Consider the following 22,920-nt stretch of genomic DNA (forward strand, 5'->3'; position numbering starts at 1 on the left):
GAAGGAAGGAAGGAAGGAAGGAAGGAAGGAAGGAAGGAAGGAAGGAAGGAAAAGTGGGGCAGCATGGTGTAGCATAGTATGCTGACTTGGTCAGGAGATACAGATTTGAATCCTGGCTCTGACACAAAGCTATGTGACTACAGGCAAATTATAAACTCATATAACTTGTTTCCTCATTAAGAAAATGAGAATGATATTTGGAGTATCTCCTTTACATGGTTGTTGGAAAGAAAGCACTTTGTAAACTTTAGAAACTTCAATGAATCAAATCAGCAGTGTTAGGATTCAATTGCTATAGATTATAAGTAATCTGGGCTGTATCATCTTGTGCAATTTTGCCCATGTCCTTCCCACAGATTTTCCACACAGCAAGTACTCAACATACTGGAATCTTTCCTGCAGGTCTTTTTACTTTATGGGCACCAAGAGAGCATTCAGCCTGTAGACCTATCAAGTCTAACTCTTGTCAAATGACTGTCCATCTCCTTTTCTGTATGATATTCCTCACACCACTTCCTACACAGGGGTCGTCAGAGGAAGATTGTTGCAGCCCACTTGCTCCCACCAAGTGTGATTAATTCTAGGCATCACATTTTAGGAATGACATTTGGTCTCCCTCTGTTGCCCTTCTGGTTCTTGTGATTTGGATTCTTCAGAGGTTATAATGTGCCAAGATCTGTCACTGAGAGAACAGGTGTATTCAAAAAAGACAGGTGTTTACAGTAGGGTTAAAAGAACTGTCCAACTTCTTGTAGCAATTCAGCCCCATCTCTTCCTCCTTTTAGTTGGCAACTAAGCATAAGTAAACTTTAAAGTGCTGTTACGAATGAATGAAAAAGTATTTATTAAGTGCTTATCATGTGCCAGGAAAGCTAAGCACCCATATAAAGATGTGCTGTTCTTATTGTCTTTCTCCCATCCAAAACTGATCTTTCTAAAGCACAACTCTGAACTTCTGTTACAGGTGACCAACAAGATGGAGAACTAGTCATTTTCTCCAATCTTCATGACCTGTCAAACCTCTCCAAAATAAGAATTATGGACAAGAAGTAAAGCAATTACAGCTGTCTCTATGTGCCAAGGCACCAAGAACCCTCAGGAATGAACAGCACAGAAGTCTAATCCCTAACACATTTGTTCAGCACCCCTTCCCCATCAGCCCCTACAGTTTGTCAGGGCCATATGACCTGACCTGACACAGGTTTGTGGTATGGGTTCCATCAGTAAGTCCCGTACTACTGTTGCTGCAATCTCTGCCAGTTAACTACACTCTCCTTCACCCTTATTCCATTCTGAGGCAATCAACAACAGAACTCAAATCTGCCCTCTTCCATCTATGTGACAGAGGTGGGGGTATGGGAAAATAAGCAGTTTGCTCTACCTGAGGTAGCAGTGTTCAGTCACAGAACTAAGAAACCCAGGCAACTGGAGCAGGGCACAAGCAGTTAAGAGGTTGGATGTGGGTAGCATTCTACCAGGCCTGAAGGAAGGGGACTGGTGTCTAGTTGAGGCCAGTTCTATACCTCCAAGTCATTTGGGGCACAGAATGAGGCTAGTGAAAAGGAAAATGAGATAGCTTTGAGGTCTAATTCCTAGGAGAACTGCTATCAAAGGGAAAGCAATGGGAGCAAGTGATAGGGGAATATGAAAACAAAAGAATGAAATTGTCAAAGATCTCAGGAGGAAGAAAACCCAGTTAAAAGTCTAAAGTATAGGTCTAAGCACCACTCCTCTGCTCAAAAAGTTTCAGAGGCTCCTTATTTACCTCTAGTATAAATCATAAGAGCCTCTGGCATTTAATACAATTTTTATTTATTTATTTTTTACAATTTGGCTCCAGATTACTTTTTCAGGCTTATCTGCACATACCCTCTCTATAATTCTAGCCAAAATGCTGTTCCTTGGACAAAATATTCTACTTCCCATGGCCATGCCTGTCTCCTGTGCTGGGATTCACTCTCTCCTTATTGCCACCTCATAGAATCCCTAGCTTCCTTCAAAGTTTCCCTTCAATGCTACCTTGGATGCAAAGCCTGTTCTGATTCCCCCAACTCCTAGTGCCTCCTTCCTTCCCCATTACCTTGTACTTACTTTGTACTTACTTTATGTGTACATGCTCTTTCCCCTGTTTGAATATAAGTCTTGGCAGCAGGAACTGTTTTGTCCTTATATTCCCATGGCCCAGTACAGTGCCTGGCACTGTGACTAATAAATGCTTGCTGACTATTATATAGGAATAATAATAAAATTTATACAGCATGCTTTATAAATATTATCTTATTTGATCTTCATAAAAACCCTGGGAGGTAGGTGCTATTATTATTTTTGTTTTACAAATAAGGAAACTGAGGCACACAGAGATTAAGTAACTTGCCCAGGATCACAGAGTTAGTAAATCAGAGGCAGGATTTGAATTCAGGTCTTCTTGACTCCAAATCTAACATTCTTACCTTCCATGACACCTAGATGTCTAGTAAGAGTAAGGAATAAACAGCCTGGATATAATACAGGGATCCACAAAATATTAAAAAAAAAAAACTAAAGGAAGGCCTCCAGTATATTAGGAAAATAGTCCATAGAGGATCTATAGAAAGAAATAGGCAAAACCCATATGGATTAAAGTGCATAGCTGAGTTGCGATCTGTGCTAGGTAGAGGGAGTACCTATGTTGTGAGATTATAGCTCAGTCCTACTGCTTTGTAAACAGCGCTTCACTGAATCGCCCTGTAGTTCATCAATCATTTCCATGCATTGTTAAGATCCCATACAGATAAAGCAAAAACCAAAGAAACTTCTCCTCCCCCCCTCAACCTCCATCCCCTGCCCCCATTAATATACATCCACTGTGCACTGTCTGAAACTATTCCCTTTAACTAATATCAGTAAATCAAATATACAGCATATCAGATTGCAAGAAAGTTAACTGAATTGCTCTGCAATGATTTAGTGCCACATAAAATAAATATTTACATTAATTTATGGTTTTCATGTCCAAGTTAACAAAAAAAAGGTTGTAAAAGGTTCTAACGAACAGCCTTCACATTGAAACACTAAATAAAGCTGCCAGCTTAATATTAATAGTCTGCTTGCAGAATGTAGTTTCCCCTACTAATTCTTGTTTTTTGTTATAATGTACACTGGAAATCTCTTATTATGAAATCAGTTTCCCCCTCATGGAATAGTATTACCTCAGCAAAGATCTCATATAACTGGAATAATAGTTTTGTATAATAAAGTTCAAATTTAGGATACGAGGAGAAAGTTGCCATATTTACAGTCACTATGAGCAGATCCTAAATATCACACATCTGTGTTCATAATTACAAAAGGAAAAATGTTCTGAATTTGATTTTGTTTTAAAGACAAATTATATAACATATTATCTGATTCACAACATGCCGGGCTCATTAGCTTTGTATTTGTATATTCTAGATGTATATCTACTGATAATCTAGCGGGAAAGTCAGACCCATTTTAGGAAATTCATTAATTTACAAGCAGCAAAAACAAGAATAAAGCTGTAGCAAGGCAAACAACAAAGACTCAAAGCACAAAAGCCAAATTCATGCTCCAGGCATTAGAAATATAATTCCAAGACAAAGAGTTGAGATGAACTAAAGCTGCTTCTGAGGACTGACTTCAAGTTGTGGCATGTACCTCAGGACAGTCCTATGCTCCAAATGGCCTATTTCCAAACTCCAACTGAGCTGGCATTCAAAAGAGAGATAAAAGAGAAGGGAAACTGGTTTCAAAATGTTTGCAGCAAATAACTTCTGCCTGCAGTTTGGCCATTCAATACAACCTACCAATGAACATGATGCTCTTGTACTGAATTAGAGAGATCTCCATTTGTGGTACAGATTGTGGTACTGAATTTGGTTCAAAAACATTTTTTTTTATTCCATAGCTACACTAGGCATTTGACCTAAATTTGTACCTAACTTTGAAGTCCCCACCCTAAAGCAACTTTTAGAAACTGAATTCAACAGTGGAGGCTGTATGATATAATCTAAGGAATCAAGCTTTAAAATCAGAAGATGTAGAGTTGAGGCCTACTATGTACTTGGCTGTGTTACCAGAGGGTCATCTCTGAGCCAGATAAGGGCAATGCTAAGGTCCTTCCACCCTTTGGTAGTCTGTGATGTTTATGGATTTTTCCCCCATAAACCAAATTATTTCAAGTTCATCGATTCAACCAATCAAAAAGTATGAGGCTGATTCCTACGTGTTGAATACTTTTTTTCTTGACTAGCATGGAATATTTTTTAAACAATCATTCTGAGTTAGTTTCTATCTAGCTATTTACAATCAACTCATCTAAGGTCCAACTGATTCTCCTTTCAACTAGTAACCGCCAGCCTAGTCTACCAAACTAGTAGTTTGTCAAATCTCCTACATAACAAAACATGGCACAGCACATTAGAAATGCTCTCAAGAATTTCCATTCATAAAGTTTTCTACATAGTAAGTTCAAGTTTTTCAGTGCCATCCAAATTCCTTTTTGTCTTCTGCTATAAAGCTTTCTGAACAATAATTTACATCTCTATAGAATTTAACAGGGTTTAGTTTGGTTTGCCTAACCAAACAAGGCAGTGAGTTAGGTTATTGCAAGAGTTATTATCCCCATTTTACAAGAGAGAAAAGTAGTCTCAGAAATATTGCACAGGGTAAGAAAGCTATTAAGTAGCAAAGATGAACCACATCATCAATTCCCTCTTTGTCTTGAACTTTCAAAGGATTATTCTGTCATGGTCTTCCTCTCCATTTGATACTTCTTGTCTCTCCTACACTCTCTTCTCAAGCCTCCATTCCAATTTGGCTGATGTCCCTATACCAACAATAATGTCCTTCCCCCCCTTTTTTTATCTATGCCTTCTTTCCCAGTGATCTTACGGTTCCTAATACATTTGAATAAAAATGGATCTCGAATATGTCTCAAGCTCCAAACCTCTATCTTAACTAGAAACTGTTCTGCAGGGAAGCATCTAATCACCATATAGTTTAAATGAGGGGAAGATAGGGCACTTTAAAAAACACATATATCTACACACCACTCTACTCTTAATTTAAGTACAGCCTCTAAAAGCAGCATGATTGCCCAAATTCTCCTTAATTATTTAAAGTTAATTTTCATAATTTAAAAGCACAAAATAAAATGTATTTATTGTTTTGGGGATATTAAAAAAGTTTAAAATGATAAATATTAAGCTAAGGGTTTTTCCATATCTATGACTATATGATAAAAATAATCACTCATTTTCTCATATTTTGAAGTCCCTTAAGGTCCTCTACAATGTTGATAGTAGTAACCTATGATTTCCAAGTGCATTAGTAACCTTTAATCTAAAGTTAAAATTTAAAGAAAATGGTATAATATGTTGAGGGGAACAAGTGAATAGGAAACCCTAAGGTGCAAAAATAAGCTCCAGATAAAGTTTCACAATTTAATCCACAATGATGTATATTTGCTTAAGTCATGTTTTAATAGCAAACACTGATAAACTATAAATAATGTGGTCATCTTAAATTAAGGTGAAGGATCTCTTCCCTAATGGTAACCAGGCTCTTGACTGAAAGCTAGCAATTAATGAACTGCCTATAACTTGCTCTTTTACTGTGGGTAACTAAATTATTCATTAATTTCTCCTTTTGAGAAGTAGAAAGCAAGTTTATTTGGGAAGGTTTTATATAAAGTGTTCAATAACTGGCTACTTTTTATGGAAACATGTTAAAGTGGAAGTTTTACTATATAGGATTGGTTATTTTGAGTAATCATTCAACTATTATTAAGGCTCCAATCAGCTGAAATATAATGTATCCCAAAAGTCTTAGTGTAGTACTGTTAAAGCTTAAAGATTCTCAGATTATTAAAAAAACATCCAGAAAGATACTGGGTCTAGGGTTCTGGGATATAAGCTTGTCCAAAAGTCTTAGCATTTTTTTAAGTTTTTGTTTTGTTTTGTTTTTCAGTCATGTTCAACTGTTCATGACCCTATTTGGGGTTTTCTTGGCAAAGATACTAGAGTGGATTACAAGTTCCTTCTCCAGCTCATTTTATAGAGGAGAAAACTGAGGCAAACAGTTAAATGACTTGCCCAGGATCACACAAGTGATTGTGTCTGATGCCACATTTGAACTCAAGTCTTCCTGACTCCAGGCCCAGCACTCCATGTGCTGTACCACGTAGCTGCCCCACTGTTTTGAGCTACTTGAACTTTACTTGCTATGAGATATAGACTGTCCCAAAAGTCTGGTAACTAATTACTAAAATGGCACTAAGACTTTTGGGAGAGCCTGTATCTCGGAGTCTCATACCCAGGCACTTTTCTTTCATTGCGTTTTTTGAGTAGCCTTTTACAATCCAATAAAGGGTGCAAGAATACTAGCCAAGTACATAAGCCATTCGAACTATCTATTTTCTCCCATTAAGGTACATACTATCAGTAAAATTAATTCAATCAACTACCCTTTTTGCAGGTTCACAACAAACTATTACTTGCCCTGAATGAGAAGGGGAGCGCCTATTTCCAAAGCTAGTTCGTATTTTTTAAGGCTGAGTAATGGGAGAAAGGAATGGGAAGTATATTCAAATGGCCAGAGAGGAAGTTTCTTTCCTCTTAAACTATGATACCTCTTTGCTACAAGCTTTTTTTTTTCTTTTTGGAGGGTAAATGGGGTTAACTGACTTGCCCAAAGTCACAAGGCTAGTAAGTGTATTAAGTGTCTGAGGCTGAATTTGAACTCAGCTCCTCCTGACTCCAGGGTTGGTGCTTTATTCACTGCCACCTAGCTGCCCCTCTTTGCTACAAGCTTAAAAAATAAAACCCACTACAAAACAATGTTTCAATACTTGAATGAAAGGATGGAAACAAACAAACCAAAAGAATATAGAAGTTGGAGTAAAAGGGAATGAGAAAAAAAGTTGGAACTGAGAAATCTCACTGGATCACAGATAGAGGAAAGGCACTTCTGAGGCAGTTACTATTGAGTTCAACCACCTCACTTCAGAGCTGCAGAAACTGAAACCCAGGTAGATTCAGTGATGTGCCCACACAGTTAGTGTCACAGGTGGGGTTTGAGCCTGGATCGTTGGAAGTCGGATAGTTAGTGCTCTTTCCCACTATTCCATGTATTTTGCTCAGAAGAATTTTTTTTTAAAAAACAAAGAAAGGAAGAATTAGAACTACAGTAGTTACACTGAGAGGGATTTGACAAAAATGGAAGAACAATGTAAGCGGCAGTCATTTTACAAAGGATGAAAATGGCTAGAAAACAAAAGAGGTGGGGAAGTGAGAAAAATGAAAAATAAATTTAAAGTATTGAAATAATCCATTATTTCCCATCGTCCCCCACCCTTTAATTTATTTTCCTCACATACCCCCAGGAGTTTAAAACTGGAAAACGACACTTGTTCAGTCATAGGAATGGCAAGAATAACATGAGATTAGAAGTCTCATTTAAGTGCCTAGTTCAAAAGTGTCATTCCGCCAATGCCCTCTCACTATAAGACTCTAAAGTTGGGACAGAGATTCCCTTCTGGGGTCCTGGGATGTTTTAAAACAAACTGCAAGGAAGAAACACACTATAAACTACACAGATGAAGAGGAGTTTGATGTCGGCGATCGCTGTGTGAAAATGATAGAAAGAGAAAAAGAAACTCGGGGAGCTTAGTTGGGATCGCTTTTTCTAACACGAAGGGGTGGGGTGGGGTGGGGTGGGAATGAAAAGCACTTATGCTATGGGGAGAGCGTTTTGTTTTAGGTCTGAATAATAGGCAGGGGGGCGATGCCAAGGAGGTTCCAGGTCTAGGTCTGGAGACACTGTCTTTTTAAAAGCGGGCTATAGAGAGGAAACTTTGTCAAGTGCCGGATCCGTCCAAATACTGAGGCAGCTGTAAAGAAGGCAGGAGCCGGGGCGGGGGCCCGGCCGGACCACGCTGGGGGGACCTCGGGCTGGAGTGGGAGGGGAAGAGGGGGAGGCAGGGACTCCCCAAAGAGGGAGGAAGTTGTGGCAGCGCCTGGGCGGCGACCAGACGGGAGGGGGGAAAAGGGGGGAAAGGACAGCAGGGGGAGGAGCCAGCAAGTGGAATGGGGTGGGGGGCGCCCTCCGGAGACTCACTCCCAGGGGGAGGGAAGGGAGAAGGAAGAAATGGGGGGGCGGGGGGAAGAGTCCCAAAGTCAATGTCAACTCTGCCGAACTCTGCCAAGTCCTTAAAGAAAGTGAGCCGGGTGCTAGAGCAGGGGGGACGGAAAGAAAGGGAGGGCGGGAGTGGGGAGGAAATGCCCCCCCCCCCAGCCGGAGCCGGCTGGGGTTCCGATGCCTGGGAGGAGGGCGAAGGAATCACGCAGTGGGGTGGGGTGGGGTGGGGGTCCTCCCGCCCCCGCCCCCGCCCAGCCCGACCCTGGACCAGCGCTTGTGAGGGTGTCGGGCAGGGCGAGAGTGACAGCAAGTGCGGCGTGTGGCGTGCGGAGGGAGCCTGTGCGCGGGGCCCGGCCCAGAGAGACGGAGGAGGCCCCACAAACTTTCCCCCTCCGGGCCGGGCCGGCCAGGTCGGGGTTCGCTCGTTCGCATCGGTCACCTGCAGCGGCAGCGGGGGCCGCGGCGGCGCTGCCTCTCGCGGGTTCGGCCTGGAGTTCGGGCTGTGGCTCCGGCGGCGGCTGCGGCGGCTCCGGCTGCGTGTTGCTCCCCGTTGGTAAGTAACAGTCTCCACGGCTACTGTCTCTATGGCGGCGGCAGCGGCGGCGGCACGGCCGCTCCCGCTCCTCCTCCTCCTCCCTCCCCTAAGCTCCTCCTCCTTCTCCTCCTCCCTCCTCTGTCCTCGCGCCCCGAGCCCGAGCCGGAGGGAACGCGCGTGCGCGCACCCCGACTCCGCCGGAGCCTGACCAGGGTTTTCCTGCGCTCGGAAGGGGGAGGGGCGGGGAATAGGGAGGGAGGAAAGGAGGGTTGTTAGCGGCAACTGTTACCACGTTCGGCTCAACCGTCACCCTCCCTACTCTGTGCATAATGGGCGGGGGCCCAGTCTTGCCGTCTCATTGGCTCTTCTGGGTGTCTGTCAAAGCTTGAGTTCTAGCCGAAGTCTGACCAACAGTGGAGAAGATAGGGGGCGGGCCTTGAAAGTTGGCGCTCGACTTGGAGCTTCCTGGAAAGGGGGTGGGGAGAAAGGAAGAGAAAAGGGGGAGAGCTGAGATGGGAAAGAGCGGAGGGTTGAGCGGGTGAAGGAAGAGAAGGGAAGGGTGGAGGGCAGAAGGGAAGAGGAGAGAAGAAATTTGAATGAGGAGCAGAGTGAGAGTTGAGGGGGACGAGTGCGGGCGAGGAATGGGAAGTGTGAAACGGGAGTCCTGTGCCAGGAAATTCTTTCAAAATGGGGGAGGTCGGAAGGGGAGGGGTCTTACAGTGAAGCCCGATAAGAAGCGAAAGTTTCCTGATTTCCCTTATGCTGGTGCCCTCCTCCCAAACGAGCTTGTAACTTAACCACTTTGTATATATATTTATTCACCTTATATTTATGCTATATATTATGCAATATACTATATTATATAGATTATGTTGTATATCAAACATGTATACAAGATATTCCAAAAGTAAACTATTAAAGCTTACAGCTTCACTAAAACTTTTGGATCATCCTCTGAGTATATGTGTGTCGGTAGCTATGCCAACTAATGGATCACTTTTAGGTCTTAAAAATCCTCTTTCAGCTATATATATTTGTGTGTATGTGTTTGTGTATATATATGTGTGTGTATCAGTGTGGAGTTATAGCAATTTTTAGATCACTTTTAGCTCTTAAACTTTTTTCAAATATATAATTTGTGAATATATGTATATGTCAACTCTTAACAGATGACTTTTAGCTCTTAAAAATCTTTCAGTTATATGGAATTGACACAGGCATGTTCCATCACCCCCTGATACTATGTGTCATACTCTTAAGTGAATAAACTGCTGTTTACGAGTCTATCTTTTTTTCTTTTTTCCAAAGCCATCGGGGTTAAGTAACTTGCTCAAGGTTACACGGCCAGTTATTTCTGGGTGTGCTGCTGAGTGTCTGAGCCCGGGATTCGATCTCCAGGTCGTCCCAGCACTGGACCCGGTGCTCTTACTCGCTGAGCCACCTGGCCGCCCCTAAGCAATTGGGGTTAAGTAACTTGCTCAAGGTTACACGGCCAGGTGTTTCCGGGTGGGTGCTAAGTGTCTGAGCCTGGGATTCGATCTCCAGGTCTTCTCAACACTGGAGCCGGTGGTCTTACTTGCTGTGCTACCTGGCCGCCGCACGAGTCTATCTTGTGCTGGCTTATTTGAGCAGCAGCTAATAAGGTACCTGAAAAATATTTTCTCTCTCTCCCTCCCCCCCACACACAATACATGTATATATACACATGCACATATATAATATAAACATGTGCCTGTATAAACATGTAAGACCATGTACATGCTACATACACATATGCACATGGAATCTAGGTTGGGAATATGTTCTATATGTGATGATAACATGTATTGTATATATGTATAATGTTAGGAGTACAGACAAAAATACTGGCACTGCTTTTGGGGAATTTATTTTCTAAGGAGGCAGACAGCGTGTACATATTTAAGCATATACAAAATCAAGGCACCAGCAGCAGAGGCTAATCAACAGGCATTTATTTAAAAGACTTCTGTGGGCTAGGCACTATACAAAGATTAAAGTGAAACAGTCCCTGCTCTCAAGAAGCTTACATTCTAATAGAGATAACATCTATGGAATTATTACATATAGAATACACATAAAATGAGTTAAAGGTAATTTTGAGAAGAAAGACTCTAGCAACTGAAGGGATCAGGAAAAGCTTCGTATAAAAAGTCACTGAGCTTTGAAGAAAACCCAGGGACTTCTATGAAAAAGGTGAAAATAGTACACTCCAAGCATGTGGGTCAACCAGTGCAAAGGCACAAAGACGAGATACAGTGTGTGTGAGGAATAGCAAGAGCAATTTGGCTGGTTTATGTTAAGTACATGAAGGAGAGAAATATATAATAAATCTGGAAAGGTAGTTTGAGGTTCTTTTCTGCCAGCTAGGTGAAGCAGATGCTATGAAATCCTTTTTACAGAGGGGAAAACAAGAGTCAAGAGAGGCAATACAATCTGCCTAGAATTTAAAAATGTAAGAGTCAGAATTCAAACCTAGGATTCCTTAACTGACTTGATCAAGATTTACACAGTGAGTTAGAACTTCACCCCAGATCTTCTAACTCCAAGTTTACACTACACCAAACTGACTACAATGGACACTTGTATTCTTGTACCTTAAATGCCCCAAAGAATTTATTTCATAAGTATAACTCACTTAATGCATAAACAAAAGTGCTTCATAGTTGATTATAAAGTGAATATCTATAAATTGGATCATCTATAAAATGGGCTCAACCCATGGTTCATGAGCTTACTGTGTTTTTTAAAATATTTTGACATGTTTTTCAATATAATTGGTTTCCTTTGCAATCCTATATATTTTATTTTATGCATATACAAACATTCTTCTGGGAAGGATTTCTTGGGCTTCACCAAACTGCCAACAGGGCCCACAACAAAAGAGAATAAGGATCTCTGCTATAAAATTAGAATAGTATTTCCATGAGGGCAATAGGTATCCTTCATCCACTTGTTTTTTCCCGTGTGGATAGTTAGGCCAAACTCTTTTGACTAATACTAAATCTCATTTAGGAGTTTTTACTCTGGAAGTTGATGAAATCAGCACAATGTCATCCAAACACAGGAACATCTGGAAAACTAACCAAAGTCTTCTTTCATTAGGGCCCTACACTGGACATAATGCTGGTAGCAAACACCTTTAGTGATCACACATCTCTTTGCTTTGTGTCTCCATTGATAATACTAAGCAGAAGTCACTGAACAACAGTTACCTTGTTGTTATAATAATTTAAGGACTCACGTGATTTTGACATATTCATGGGAGACATCCTATTGAAGGAGAGGCTTTGAGGTAGCATTTCTCTACTGAAATCAAATGGTTTTTGTAACCTATAACTTTGACAGCTAGGTGGTTCAGTGGATAGAGTGCTGGGCCTAAAGTCAGGAAGCTTCATCTTCCTGAGTTCAAATCTGACCTCCAGACACTTTTGCTAGCTGTGTGACTCTGGGCAAGTCACTTAACCCTGTTCACCTTAGTTCCTTATCTGTAAAATGAGCTGGAGGAAGAAATAGGAAACCACTACTGTATTTCTGCCCAGAAAACTCCAATTGGGGACACAAAGAATTGGACACAACTAATCAACAACAAAAGTCTGTAACTTTCAATCAATTGTAAGTAAAGATGTGGCCTGCTATAGATTATCATTTATGAAAGTCTTACCTTCCCCCTTCCTCACCTTCATCAATGTTGCTATAGATGGATGTCTGTATAGGTCATTCTAAATATTTTGCCGAGTTAGAAAAATAGGCAAATGGGTCAAATAGAAAGAATGCCTTTTGATGAGACTCTGACATGTACTTAGATGAACAGTCCATGAAGCTGGTCCATCAATACATATACCTTGGATATACATTACAGATGGACAAGTGGGGCCCAGAAATTAGCTGGAGGAGACAAGCTAATTGGATTGCTTTTGGAAATTGTGCAGTGCTTTTAATGACCCCAGCTTCTCAAAATAAAGGATCATTAAAAAAATATCAATGTTCTTCCAGCATTGCTATATAGCTGCAAGTCATGGAATGCCACAGTGTCGGAAGTATTAAAGTTACAGGTCTTCCAGAGTGCCATGGAGAAGGAAAATGTTATCCACATGCAGAGAAAGAACTATGGAGTCTGAATGCAGATTGAAGCATACTATTTTGTCTCTTTTTTTTTCCTTTCTCAGGTTTTTTTCCCTTTTGTTCTGATTCTTCTTTCACAACATGACTAATGTAGAAATGTGTTTAATGTGAATGTACATGTATAACCTATATCAGATTGCATGGAGGAGGGAGGAGAGGGAGAGCAGAAATTTGCAACTCAAAATCTTATAAAAGTGAATGTTGAAAACTAAAAGTAAATAATGTTTTAAAACATGCTTGGAGAGGCCAAGTGAGTATGAGAGGGCTGCCAAAAGTTAGTAATGAAATATTATTCATAAATTATATGAAGCAGAGGAGTCAGACTGGAGGCCATGTGGCCTACAAAACCTAACCATATTAAAATGTAATTGGGAAATATTTAACAAAATAAAATTCAATACAACATAAATGATGTTAATTTGTGGTTTTCTAAGTTAATATGCAACTGTAGGAATCACTTTCTATTTGATATTTCTATTCTATTCTTTGGCACCACTTCTCATCAGATGACTAGAAAAGAAAGTAGGCTGGTCATGTAGGGAAAATATAGATAACTAATAGATAGCTCTCCCATCTCCTTGGCACCTTTACAGTATCAGAAGATTTAGAGACAGGCACCCAGCCAGTCAGGTTGATCACTGGGGGAGGATTTATGAGAGGATACGAACAGGACATATGAATGGGGGAGGGAGGAGAGGGAAGAGAGAGAGTTTGATCCAATGGATAAAAATCCAGATGAAAAATATTGTAAATCCTTAAAATCCCACATGTTGAGAGAAATTATATTTGCCTAGTAAATGAGTTCCTAGTAGCTCCATGTTGGGAGTAGTAGTAAGGGAAGGGTCCATTGCTTTTCCTATTAAATTTTTGTATTTAATACAAAATTTATTTTTTGTATTAAAAGCTCCCTGTTGTAAGATTTTAGTAACTGTTCAATGAATCAATAACAAAAGAATACTACTCAAAGCAAATCAGAGAACATATTGTAACAAAATTGGTATAGTTCTCCTTCTTTGCTTCTTGATTGGTCTTTGGAATACCCAATCAATAGATCCTGGGGAAGTTTTGTCACCTACCCTTGGAAATGAATACACCAGTACTCATTCTCCTTATTTACTTAAGAGGGAGTTTTAAATGTAATTTGTTGAATACTTCCAGACAAGGGAAATTAGTCTCTCCTACGATATTTCTATTTAGCTTCAGGCACTGTGCATATTTGCTAGTTGTCTTTATTTGACTGTAGGCCTGTTGGTGAATAGTATTTGGCAAGTAGTATGGCTTAATAAATACTTTTTGACTGAATTAATGATTAAAACTTTACTTCAAGGATCTATGAGCTCCAGTCACCACACCCCACTATAACTTAGTAGATGGTCTGCTAGAAATGCTGTATCCAGAAGATTCATCTACTTGTGATCAACCTAGGGAAAGAAGCTCATCAGGTTAGAACTGGAAGGGACCTTAGAGTTCACCTAATAGAAGCATTTAATTTTATAGATGAGAAACTCGGCCAGAGGGATTAATTGATTTGCCCAGGGTCACATTGGTATAAGTAGCAAAACTGCCAATGCTCTAAATTCAATACTCCTTCAGCTACACCAAGCTACATCATGGTGAGTCTCTGAATTTATCTAAGCTAGGTTTCAGATCACAAACATATGTCTGTCACCAGGCCCATACATCAGAGCCTTTTCAGTTAGATGAGATCTGCTGGAATCTGTCCTCCACTGTCCATAGTCTTTAAGAGCTCAGGATCATTGAAGTATGACTTTAGGAGAGGATTACCATTTTAAAAGATAATAATTTTTACCCCCAGCAAAGGCCTACATAATATAGAAGTGATCCTAGACTGGCAATACAGTCCAATACCACATTCCTGCTCCACCCTCCTTTCTCCCAGAGCCTTAGAGACCCAAACTACAAAAATCCACCACATAGTAGTAGCTTGCTGATGCAGGGCCAGAGAACTGAAGAATTGTGGGAGTAGGACAGGACATGGAAAGAGAACACTGTGTATGTATGGGGTGTGTATGGCACTCCCATAAACCTGAGAAAAAGTATATAGTATCCAGCTAGAGCCAGTTCTATCCACTCAAAAGTCACTTAGGGCAAAGAACTAGGCTGATGCACCATGAATTGTCCATCTTGGAAGGAGGCTAATATTCTTTGAGATTCAGCCTCCAAGGAAACCATGGTCATAGGGTATGGAATCAGAATAGGAGAAAATATGGTGGGGGGGAAAAGCAGGGAGAGAGAGAAACTATTAAAGATCTCAGGAAGAAGGAAGTGACCTTAGGTTCTTGGAGGCTATGCCAGTGAAACACAAGCTCCGACAGGTTCTGCCATGTTGTAAAGGCTTTGAGAACTGTCTTAGCAACAGACTATTTGTTTTCCAAGAACCAGCCTAGCTAAATATGGAAATGCTCATCACTGAACTAGTTGTTGATAAAGTCTTTGACTAGCAACTCATGAAACAAGAGAAATACAAAAGTTACCTTCAGTTCTGGGGAAGAGGAGGCCTTTTACAGAGACTGTGTTAGAATGGTGGAAAAGATAGCAGAAGATACAAAAAATTATACAGGTTTTAGATTGTATATTAATTTTAACTTAGTTGTTACTCTAAATGTAACATCTTTGTTGTGTAACCAATTAAAGGATATCCCATTGGAAGAAATGAATCATTCATCTTGACAGTCTCACTCCAAATGAAGCTAGGGGAAAAAAAGAAATTTTAGCTAAGTGGAGGGTAGAATTATAGGTTATACTTGGAAAGAGGAAAATAAAAGAGTCTGGCTAAGCTGGTTTTATCATTCCTACTGAGGCAACAAGAAATATTATTCCATAGTACATTTGGTCAAAAAATGAAAGCTACAGGTCACCCCAAGGGTAATAGGAGGTACATGGTTGTCATAAATGGGCTGCAACATAATACCCCAGGAATAATTGGGCAAGGGAAGCAGTATAAAAGATATCAGAGAAATTTGTGATCAGAAAAGGAAGTAGATTGCTCATACAGTGAAAGTGAGAGACAATTAATGGTTTCCATTAGTATATAAGCAACATCATGATATTTGGGGGAAGGTCTCCAGAACTTTGGGTAGATCCTTCTGTGGAGAATTTATAGGAGGATTAGTATAATAGAAACACTGCATTAATTAGTATGCCTTTTAAAGAAAAGTAATTTATATAAATACAAGATTTGTTGGTAGTTAGTCAATAAACATTTCTTAAGTACCTACTACTATGTGCTAAAAACTGTGCCAAGTGCTGGAGTTACAAAAAGAAGCAAAAGATAGTCCCTGCCCTCAAGGAGTTCACAGTCTAATAGGGGAAACAACAAGCAGCAGAGAAGTACAAAAAAGCCATAATATAAATAAAATAATTAAAAATAGAGATTATTTAAATAATTAAATTAATAATTAAAATAATTTTAAAATAATAATTAAAAAAGAGAAGGCACTAAAATTAAGAGGGGTTGGGAATGGCTTCCTGGAAGAGATGAAATTTTAGCTGGGTCCTGAAGTCACAGAAGCCAGTAGGTACAGATGAGGAGGGAGAGTATTTCAGGCATGGGAGATAGCTAGAGAAAATGTCCAGAGCCAAGAGATGGAGTCTTTTGTTTATGGAACAGCAAAGAAGTTAGTGTCACTGAATGGAAGAGTACCTGGTGGGGAGTAGAGTGTAAGAAGACTAAAAAAGTAGGAGGGGGCTAATTTATGAAGGGCTTTGAATGACAAAGGATTTCATATTTAATCCTCAAGGTGATAGGGAGCTGCTGGAATTTATTGAGTAGGGAGATGAAATGATCTGTGCTTTAGGAAAATCATTTTAATGACTGAATGGAGGATAAATTGGAGTGGGGAGAGACTTGATGCCGTCAGACTCACCAGCAGGTTATTGAAATAATCCAGGCATGAGATGATGAGGGTCTGAACCAGAATGGTGGTAGTATCAGAGGAAAGAATGAGGTGTATAGAAGATGCAGAGGTGAAATAGGCCTTGGCAATTGATTGAATATGGAGGGGATAATGAGTCAAGGATTTCACCTGGGTTTCCTTGGCATGAAGAATAGCTCATATGGTATCAGAATCTTTAGATTCTGTTCCATTCCATGCCTTAATTGTCAATTACAAGCACACTTGCAGGAAAATAAACAAAAACAGCTCCTTTAAGGTTTGCCAAGAACTTTCCTCACAGCTGAGGAATGTAAGACAAACATCATTATTTCTATTTTACAGGTGAGAATATTGAGGCTCACTTACATGAAATAATTTGCCCGATGCTTTTTTCCACTATTGCCTCAGCAGACAATTAAAAAAAAAAAGTCTCATTTTGAGGCAAATAGGTTAAATAACACTGGGAATTTTTTTCTAAATAATTTTTGGTTATTCTACACTAAGCCAACATCAATTAATATAAGCATCACCATGCACCAAAAAAAAACACAGAAAAAGGCATATATAATATAATCAACTTGCCCTTTAAAAAAAGTCACTGTTAGTTTTAAAATTGTATTGCTTATCTGTATCTCCCTTTGAAGGTCTTTCTATTCTCTTTTATGTTTTTAAATGTTTCAGTAACTATCTTCTTTCCATTTTTCTTTCTTTTGAGATCCACACTCATCTCCTTCCCTTCACCTAAAGATCATATATATCCAGATTATTTTTTTTATCTCATAAGCAAAACAAATCCACATATTGGATTCTATATATGTCATTCTGCATCTCACATCCATTAATCAGTCAACAAGTAATTATTAAAGACTTAACTATGTGTCAGGCACTATGCTAAGTGTTAATGATACAAAAAAGGGCAAAAACGGTTTCTGCTCTCGAGTGTACGTTCTAATGCAGAAAACATATAAATAACTAAGTACATATAAGATACACATACACAGAATAGATAGAAGATAATCTGAAAAGGGAAAGTATTAGCTGCTGGAAAGGATTTGGGCTAGATCTTGAAGGAAACTGAGAGGCAGAATTGAGGGGCAGAGCATTCCAGGCATGGGGGATTGCCATTGCAAAAGGCATGGAATTGGGATATAGAGTGACCTGTTCAAGGAACTACAAGTCAGCTAGTATAACTGGATCATGAAGTTCAGAAAGGGGAGCGAAGTATAAGAAGACTGGAAAAGTAGGAAGGGGCCAGGTTATAAAGAGCTTTAAATGCCAGAGTTTATATTTGATCTTGGAGGTAGTAGGGAGCCACTAAAGCTCAATGACAGAGGAAGGATGAATTGATCAGATCTGTGCTTTTTTAAAAATTGTGGGGGCAGGTAGGTAGTGCAATGAGTAAAGCTCTGGCCTGGAGTCAGGAGGACCCGAGTTTGGTCTGGCCTCAGACACTTAACACCCATACAAAACTAGTCATGTAACCTTGGGCAAGTTACTTAACCCCAATTGCCCTCCAAAGGGGCTATATATATGTATGTATGTATATATATCTATATCTATCTATATATATAGTGTAACTTTTTTTTTAAAGCAATCGGGGTTAAGTAACTTGCTCAAGGTTACACAGCCAGTTATTTCTGGGTGTGGTGCTGAGTATCTGAGCCCAGATTTGATCCAGGTCATCTGTACACTGGAGCCGGTGCTCTTACTCACTGAGCCACCTGGCCACCCCTAAGCAATTGGGGTTAAGTAACTTGCTCAAGGTTACACAGCCAGGTGTTTCTGGGTGGGTGCTAAGTGTCTGAGCCCGGAATTCGATCTCCAGGTCTTCTCAACACTGGAGCCGGTGCTCTTACTCGCTGTGCTACCTGGCTGCCCCTATAGTGTAACTTTTTTAATATACAAAGTCACAACTAGCTTAAACATTCAAGACACCTCTGTCTTAAATATTTAAAGACAATAACAAAATATCCTTTTACCTGAATATATGCAAAGTCTACAGCAGCTCTGAAAACATTTATATGGATACATAGTATACAACAAGAAACTTAAATGAGTGACTTTGGGAAGTAAAAGTTTACTGTGCTCTTTTTTCCCCCTAGTAATTTTTTTTTGGGGAGAGGGGTACCTGGTTTCAATTTCAAAACGATTTCATTTATTCTTCCCAGATTTTTTTAATGTTCAATTGCATCTTCTGTTTTGTTATCTGGAGTCTTTTTAGATGCTCAGATGTCTTTTCCTTTAGGAATCTTTATGGGGTAAGATGGTGTTAGGAGGATCTTTGCAGGTGTATAAGTATTTAAAGTATATAAAGTATTTAAAGATACTTTTCTTCTCCAAGGTGGACTTGAACTGCAATGTTGAGAATAAGAAGGAATGGTCATTGTTCTTTCATTTGATGGAAGTATGATGGAAGCAAGAAAGTCATCCACCTGTTTTAAAGATAAGGCATTGTAAAGAGTTTCTAGAGGGCAGACAGATGGCATCATGGAATATAATTCAAGGTTATTGGTTGGGTGTCTAGCAAATGAGATAGAAGAACTTTTTAACAACAGACATGTGGCGTCATCTATGCAGCCAGAAGTAGTCAGCTTTTTACGATGAGTACAAGCATAATCCTGTAAGTTAAGTATACTTGAAGAACCCTCAAGCACTGAGGTGCTAAACAGACTCACACAGTGAGATCCTACTGCATTCTGCTTCTGGTCCACATTCCTTTATTTTCTCACAAAATTAATATTTCCTGAAACAACTTTACTTGCCTTCCTAGCTCATGGAAGGGAAGATTTTTGTGTGTATATGAATTGGATTTGATACCATGAGTTTGAAAATGACTACACCTCTATTAGGACTTCCTTTCTACATCTATGTGCCTCATAATCACATTCACATTTTTCTGGAGAATTTCCTTTTGTCTTCATTCTCTCTTGAAGCAGGCCTATAACCATATCCAGACGGTAAATTTTTGTCTTCTTCATAGCCTTTTGCTCCTGGGCTAAAGTATAACTCAAATTAAAATGCTCTTTGGAGGACAGATCCTTCTTGGTATCCTCATAGAGTATGATAACAATCTGACAGATCTGTGCTTTAGAAAAATACCTTGGTAATGGAGGATTAGTTGTAGTGAGGAGAAGCTGGAGGCAGAAAGACAAACCAAAGTCTGTGGTAATAGCCCCAATGAGGAGTAATGAAGACTTGAACTAGGGCTGTTGCTATAAGAGAAAAGAGAAAAGAGAAAGGGACATATACAAGGAATGTTAGAAAGGTAGAAACCACGAGATTTGGCATTTGATTGTATTTGTGGGGTGAGTGCTAGTAAAGAGTAAAAAATGATGCTAAGGGAGGGTGGAGCCAAGATGGCCCAGTAAAGGCAGACACTTGCTCAGTTCTTTCAAATTCCCCTCTAAACAACATTAACCTTGAAATGAATTCTAAAGCAGCAGAACCAACAAAATGATGGGGTAAGATGATTTTCCAGCCCAAGGCAACATAGAAGATCCAGGAAAGGACTGTCTCACTGGGGTGAGAGTGGAGTACAGTCCAGTGCTCAACATGCCAGCACAGGCTGTATCCCACTAAGCCAGCAGCCGGCCTTGGGGGCAACTGAATTGGCAGCAACTTCTGGAGCTCACTACCTACAGAGGGTAAGGGAGGCAAACAACTGGTCAGCAGGAGATTACAGGGGACCCTTTGCTGATACTGGGAGCAGGACTTTGTTGCATTTTCCATATGATGTTGCAGATCATAGTCCCAGGGTAAGGAGGAGCACTAGCAGAAGCAGGACCCTGCACAGAAAAGAGTACTTATGGTCACTAAGAGACCAGAGCACAGTCCAGGAGAACAATAGCCACATCTCTCCTTACATCATACCACTTTAGAAAAACTGAAAACTTACAGACCTCCCTCCCTAAATACAAAAAAAAAAAAAAAAAAAAAAAAAAACTATCTCAAAAAAAAGCAACAAAAAAACTAAGTTTAGGACAATGCCTCCTCCACCCCAGGAAAAAAGTCCAAATTTAAAAAAAATTTAAAAGTAAAAAAAAAGGCTGGAAAAATAGGAAAATTTTAAAAAAAAAAAAAAAGAATCAGACCATAGAAAGTTATTATGGTGACAGGGAAGATCAAAACACAAATTCAGAAGAAGACAACAATGTCAAAACTGCTACTTGCAGTCTCAAAGAAAAATGCAAATTAGTCACAGTTCTCCACTTCCACCCTTCCCTCCCCCCCAAAAAAAAAGAATCCCTGGAAGGCTTCAAAAAGGAGGTTTAAAATCAAATAAGAGGGGCGGCTAGGTGGCACAATGAATAGAGGACTGGCCCCGGAGTCAGGAGGACGTGAGTTCAAATTTGGCCTCAGACACTTAGCACTTATTAGCTGTGTGACCTTGGCAAGTCACTTAGCCCCAATTGCCCTGCCTTCCCCCCTCCAAAAAGCAGAAAGAAAAATCAAATAGTAGAGGTAAAGGAATATTTAGGAAAAGAAATGCCAGTGATACAAGAAAATAATGAAAAAAGAGTCAACAGCTTGGCAAAGGAGGTACAAAAATACCTTAAAATAAAAACACCTTGGGGTGGCTAGGTGGCACAGTGAATAGAGCACCAGCCCTGGGGTCAGGAGTACCTGAGTTCAAAACCGGCCTCAGACACTTAACACAAAAACTAGCCATGTGACCTTGGGCAAGTCACTTAATCCCAATTGCCCTCCAAAAAGCTAACAAAACAAAACAAAAACACCTTAAAATAGATTAGGCGAAATGGTAAAAGAGGCACAAAAATCCACTGAAGAGAAAAATTCCTTAAAAAGCAGAACTGGCCACATGCAAAAAAGTATAAAAATTCACTAAAGAAAAAACTCTTTAAAAAGTAGAATTAGTAAAATGGAAAAGGAGATACTGAAGAAAATAATTCCTTAAAAGATAAAATTGGGCAAAGGGAAGCCAATGACTGCATGAGACATTAAGAAAGAAAATCAAAATAATGAAAAAATAGAGGAAAACAAAAAATATGTCATTGAAAAAACAACTGATCTGGAAAATAGATTGAGAAGAGATAATTTAAGAATTATTGGACTACCTAAAAACCACGATCAAAAGAAGAACCTTCATATCATCCAAGGAATTTTCAAGGAAAAACTGCCCTGACATCCTAGAACCAGAGGGTAAAATAGAAATTGAAAGAATTCACCAGTAACCTCTTGAAAGAGATGCCAAAATCAAAACTTTCAGGAATATTATAGCCGAATTCCAGAGCTCCCAGGTTAAAGAGAAAATATTACAAGCAGTCAGAAGGAAACAATTTAAATATTGCAGAGCCACAACCAGGATAACACAAGACTTAGGTGCATCTACATTAAAGGATTAGAGGGTTTAGAATATAATATTCTGAAGGGCAAAGGAACTAGTATCACAACCAAGAATCACCAACCTTGCAAAATTAAGTATAATTCTTCAGGGGAAAATGGATGTTGAATGCAAGTGAAGACCTTCAAGCATTCCTGAGGAAAAGACCAGAGTGGAATAGAAAATTTTACTTTCAAATACAAGACCCAAGAGAAGCATAAAAAGGTAAATGTGAAAGAGAAAGCATAAAGGATTCAATAAAATTAAACTGTTTATATTCCTACATGAGAAGATGATATTTGTAACTCCTAAGAATTTAGGGCAGTGAGAAGGAGTATACATAGATGGAATGCATGGGGGTGAGTTGACTATGATGGGATGACATAAAAAAATAAAATTAAGGGGTGAGAAAAAGGGATGCACTGGGAGAAGGGGGAAGGGAGAGGTAGAATGAGGGTAAATTATCTTACATAAAAGAGTCATGAAAGGGCTTTTACAGTGGAGGGAAAGATGGGGGGATGGCAGGTAATGCTTAAACCTCATTCTCATCAGAATTGGTTTAAAGAGGGTATAATAGGGGGTGGCTAAGTGGCACAGTGAATAGAGAATTGGCCCTGGAGTCAAGAGGACCTGAGTTCAAATCCAGCCTCAGACACTTAACACAAAAACTAGCTGTGTGACCTTGGGTGAGTCACTTAACCCCAATTGCCCTCCAAAAAGCAAAAAATAAAATAAAGAGGATATAATATATGTTGGGGGAGTGATTCCCCTGCAACAGATCCCGGCGACTAGCCCCACGGCCCTCTCACTTACCCATCCTGGGTCTTCGGTCGTCACCGGCCCCTCACGGGGAAAAACACCAGACA

The 22,920-nt window shown here is 39.8% G+C and overlaps 1 protein-coding gene across 5 annotated transcripts in view; it reads right to left on the reverse strand.

The window, feature by feature from the left end:
* Positions 1–8,936, reverse strand: part of RFX2 (regulatory factor X2) — a 177,618-nt gene extending 168,682 nt beyond the window's left edge. Inside the window, exon 1 of one of the 5 annotated variants that reach the window (XM_069082845.1) lies at positions 8,579–8,936. The gene's annotated coding sequence lies outside the window, so the exon portion shown is untranslated. The remainder of the gene's footprint in view (positions 1–8,578) is intronic. The other 4 variants (XM_069082846.1, XM_069082844.1, XM_069082841.1 and 1 more) reach the window with 4 other exon arrangements.
* Positions 8,937–22,920: the final 13,984 nt, after the last annotated feature.

This window comes from Petaurus breviceps, unplaced genomic scaffold, assembly GCF_028583685.1.
Source record: "Petaurus breviceps papuanus isolate PSGF00001 unplaced genomic scaffold, PetGlider_PUasm1.0 172, whole genome shotgun sequence".
Classification (NCBI taxonomy): Eukaryota; Metazoa; Chordata; class Mammalia; order Diprotodontia; family Petauridae; genus Petaurus; species Petaurus breviceps.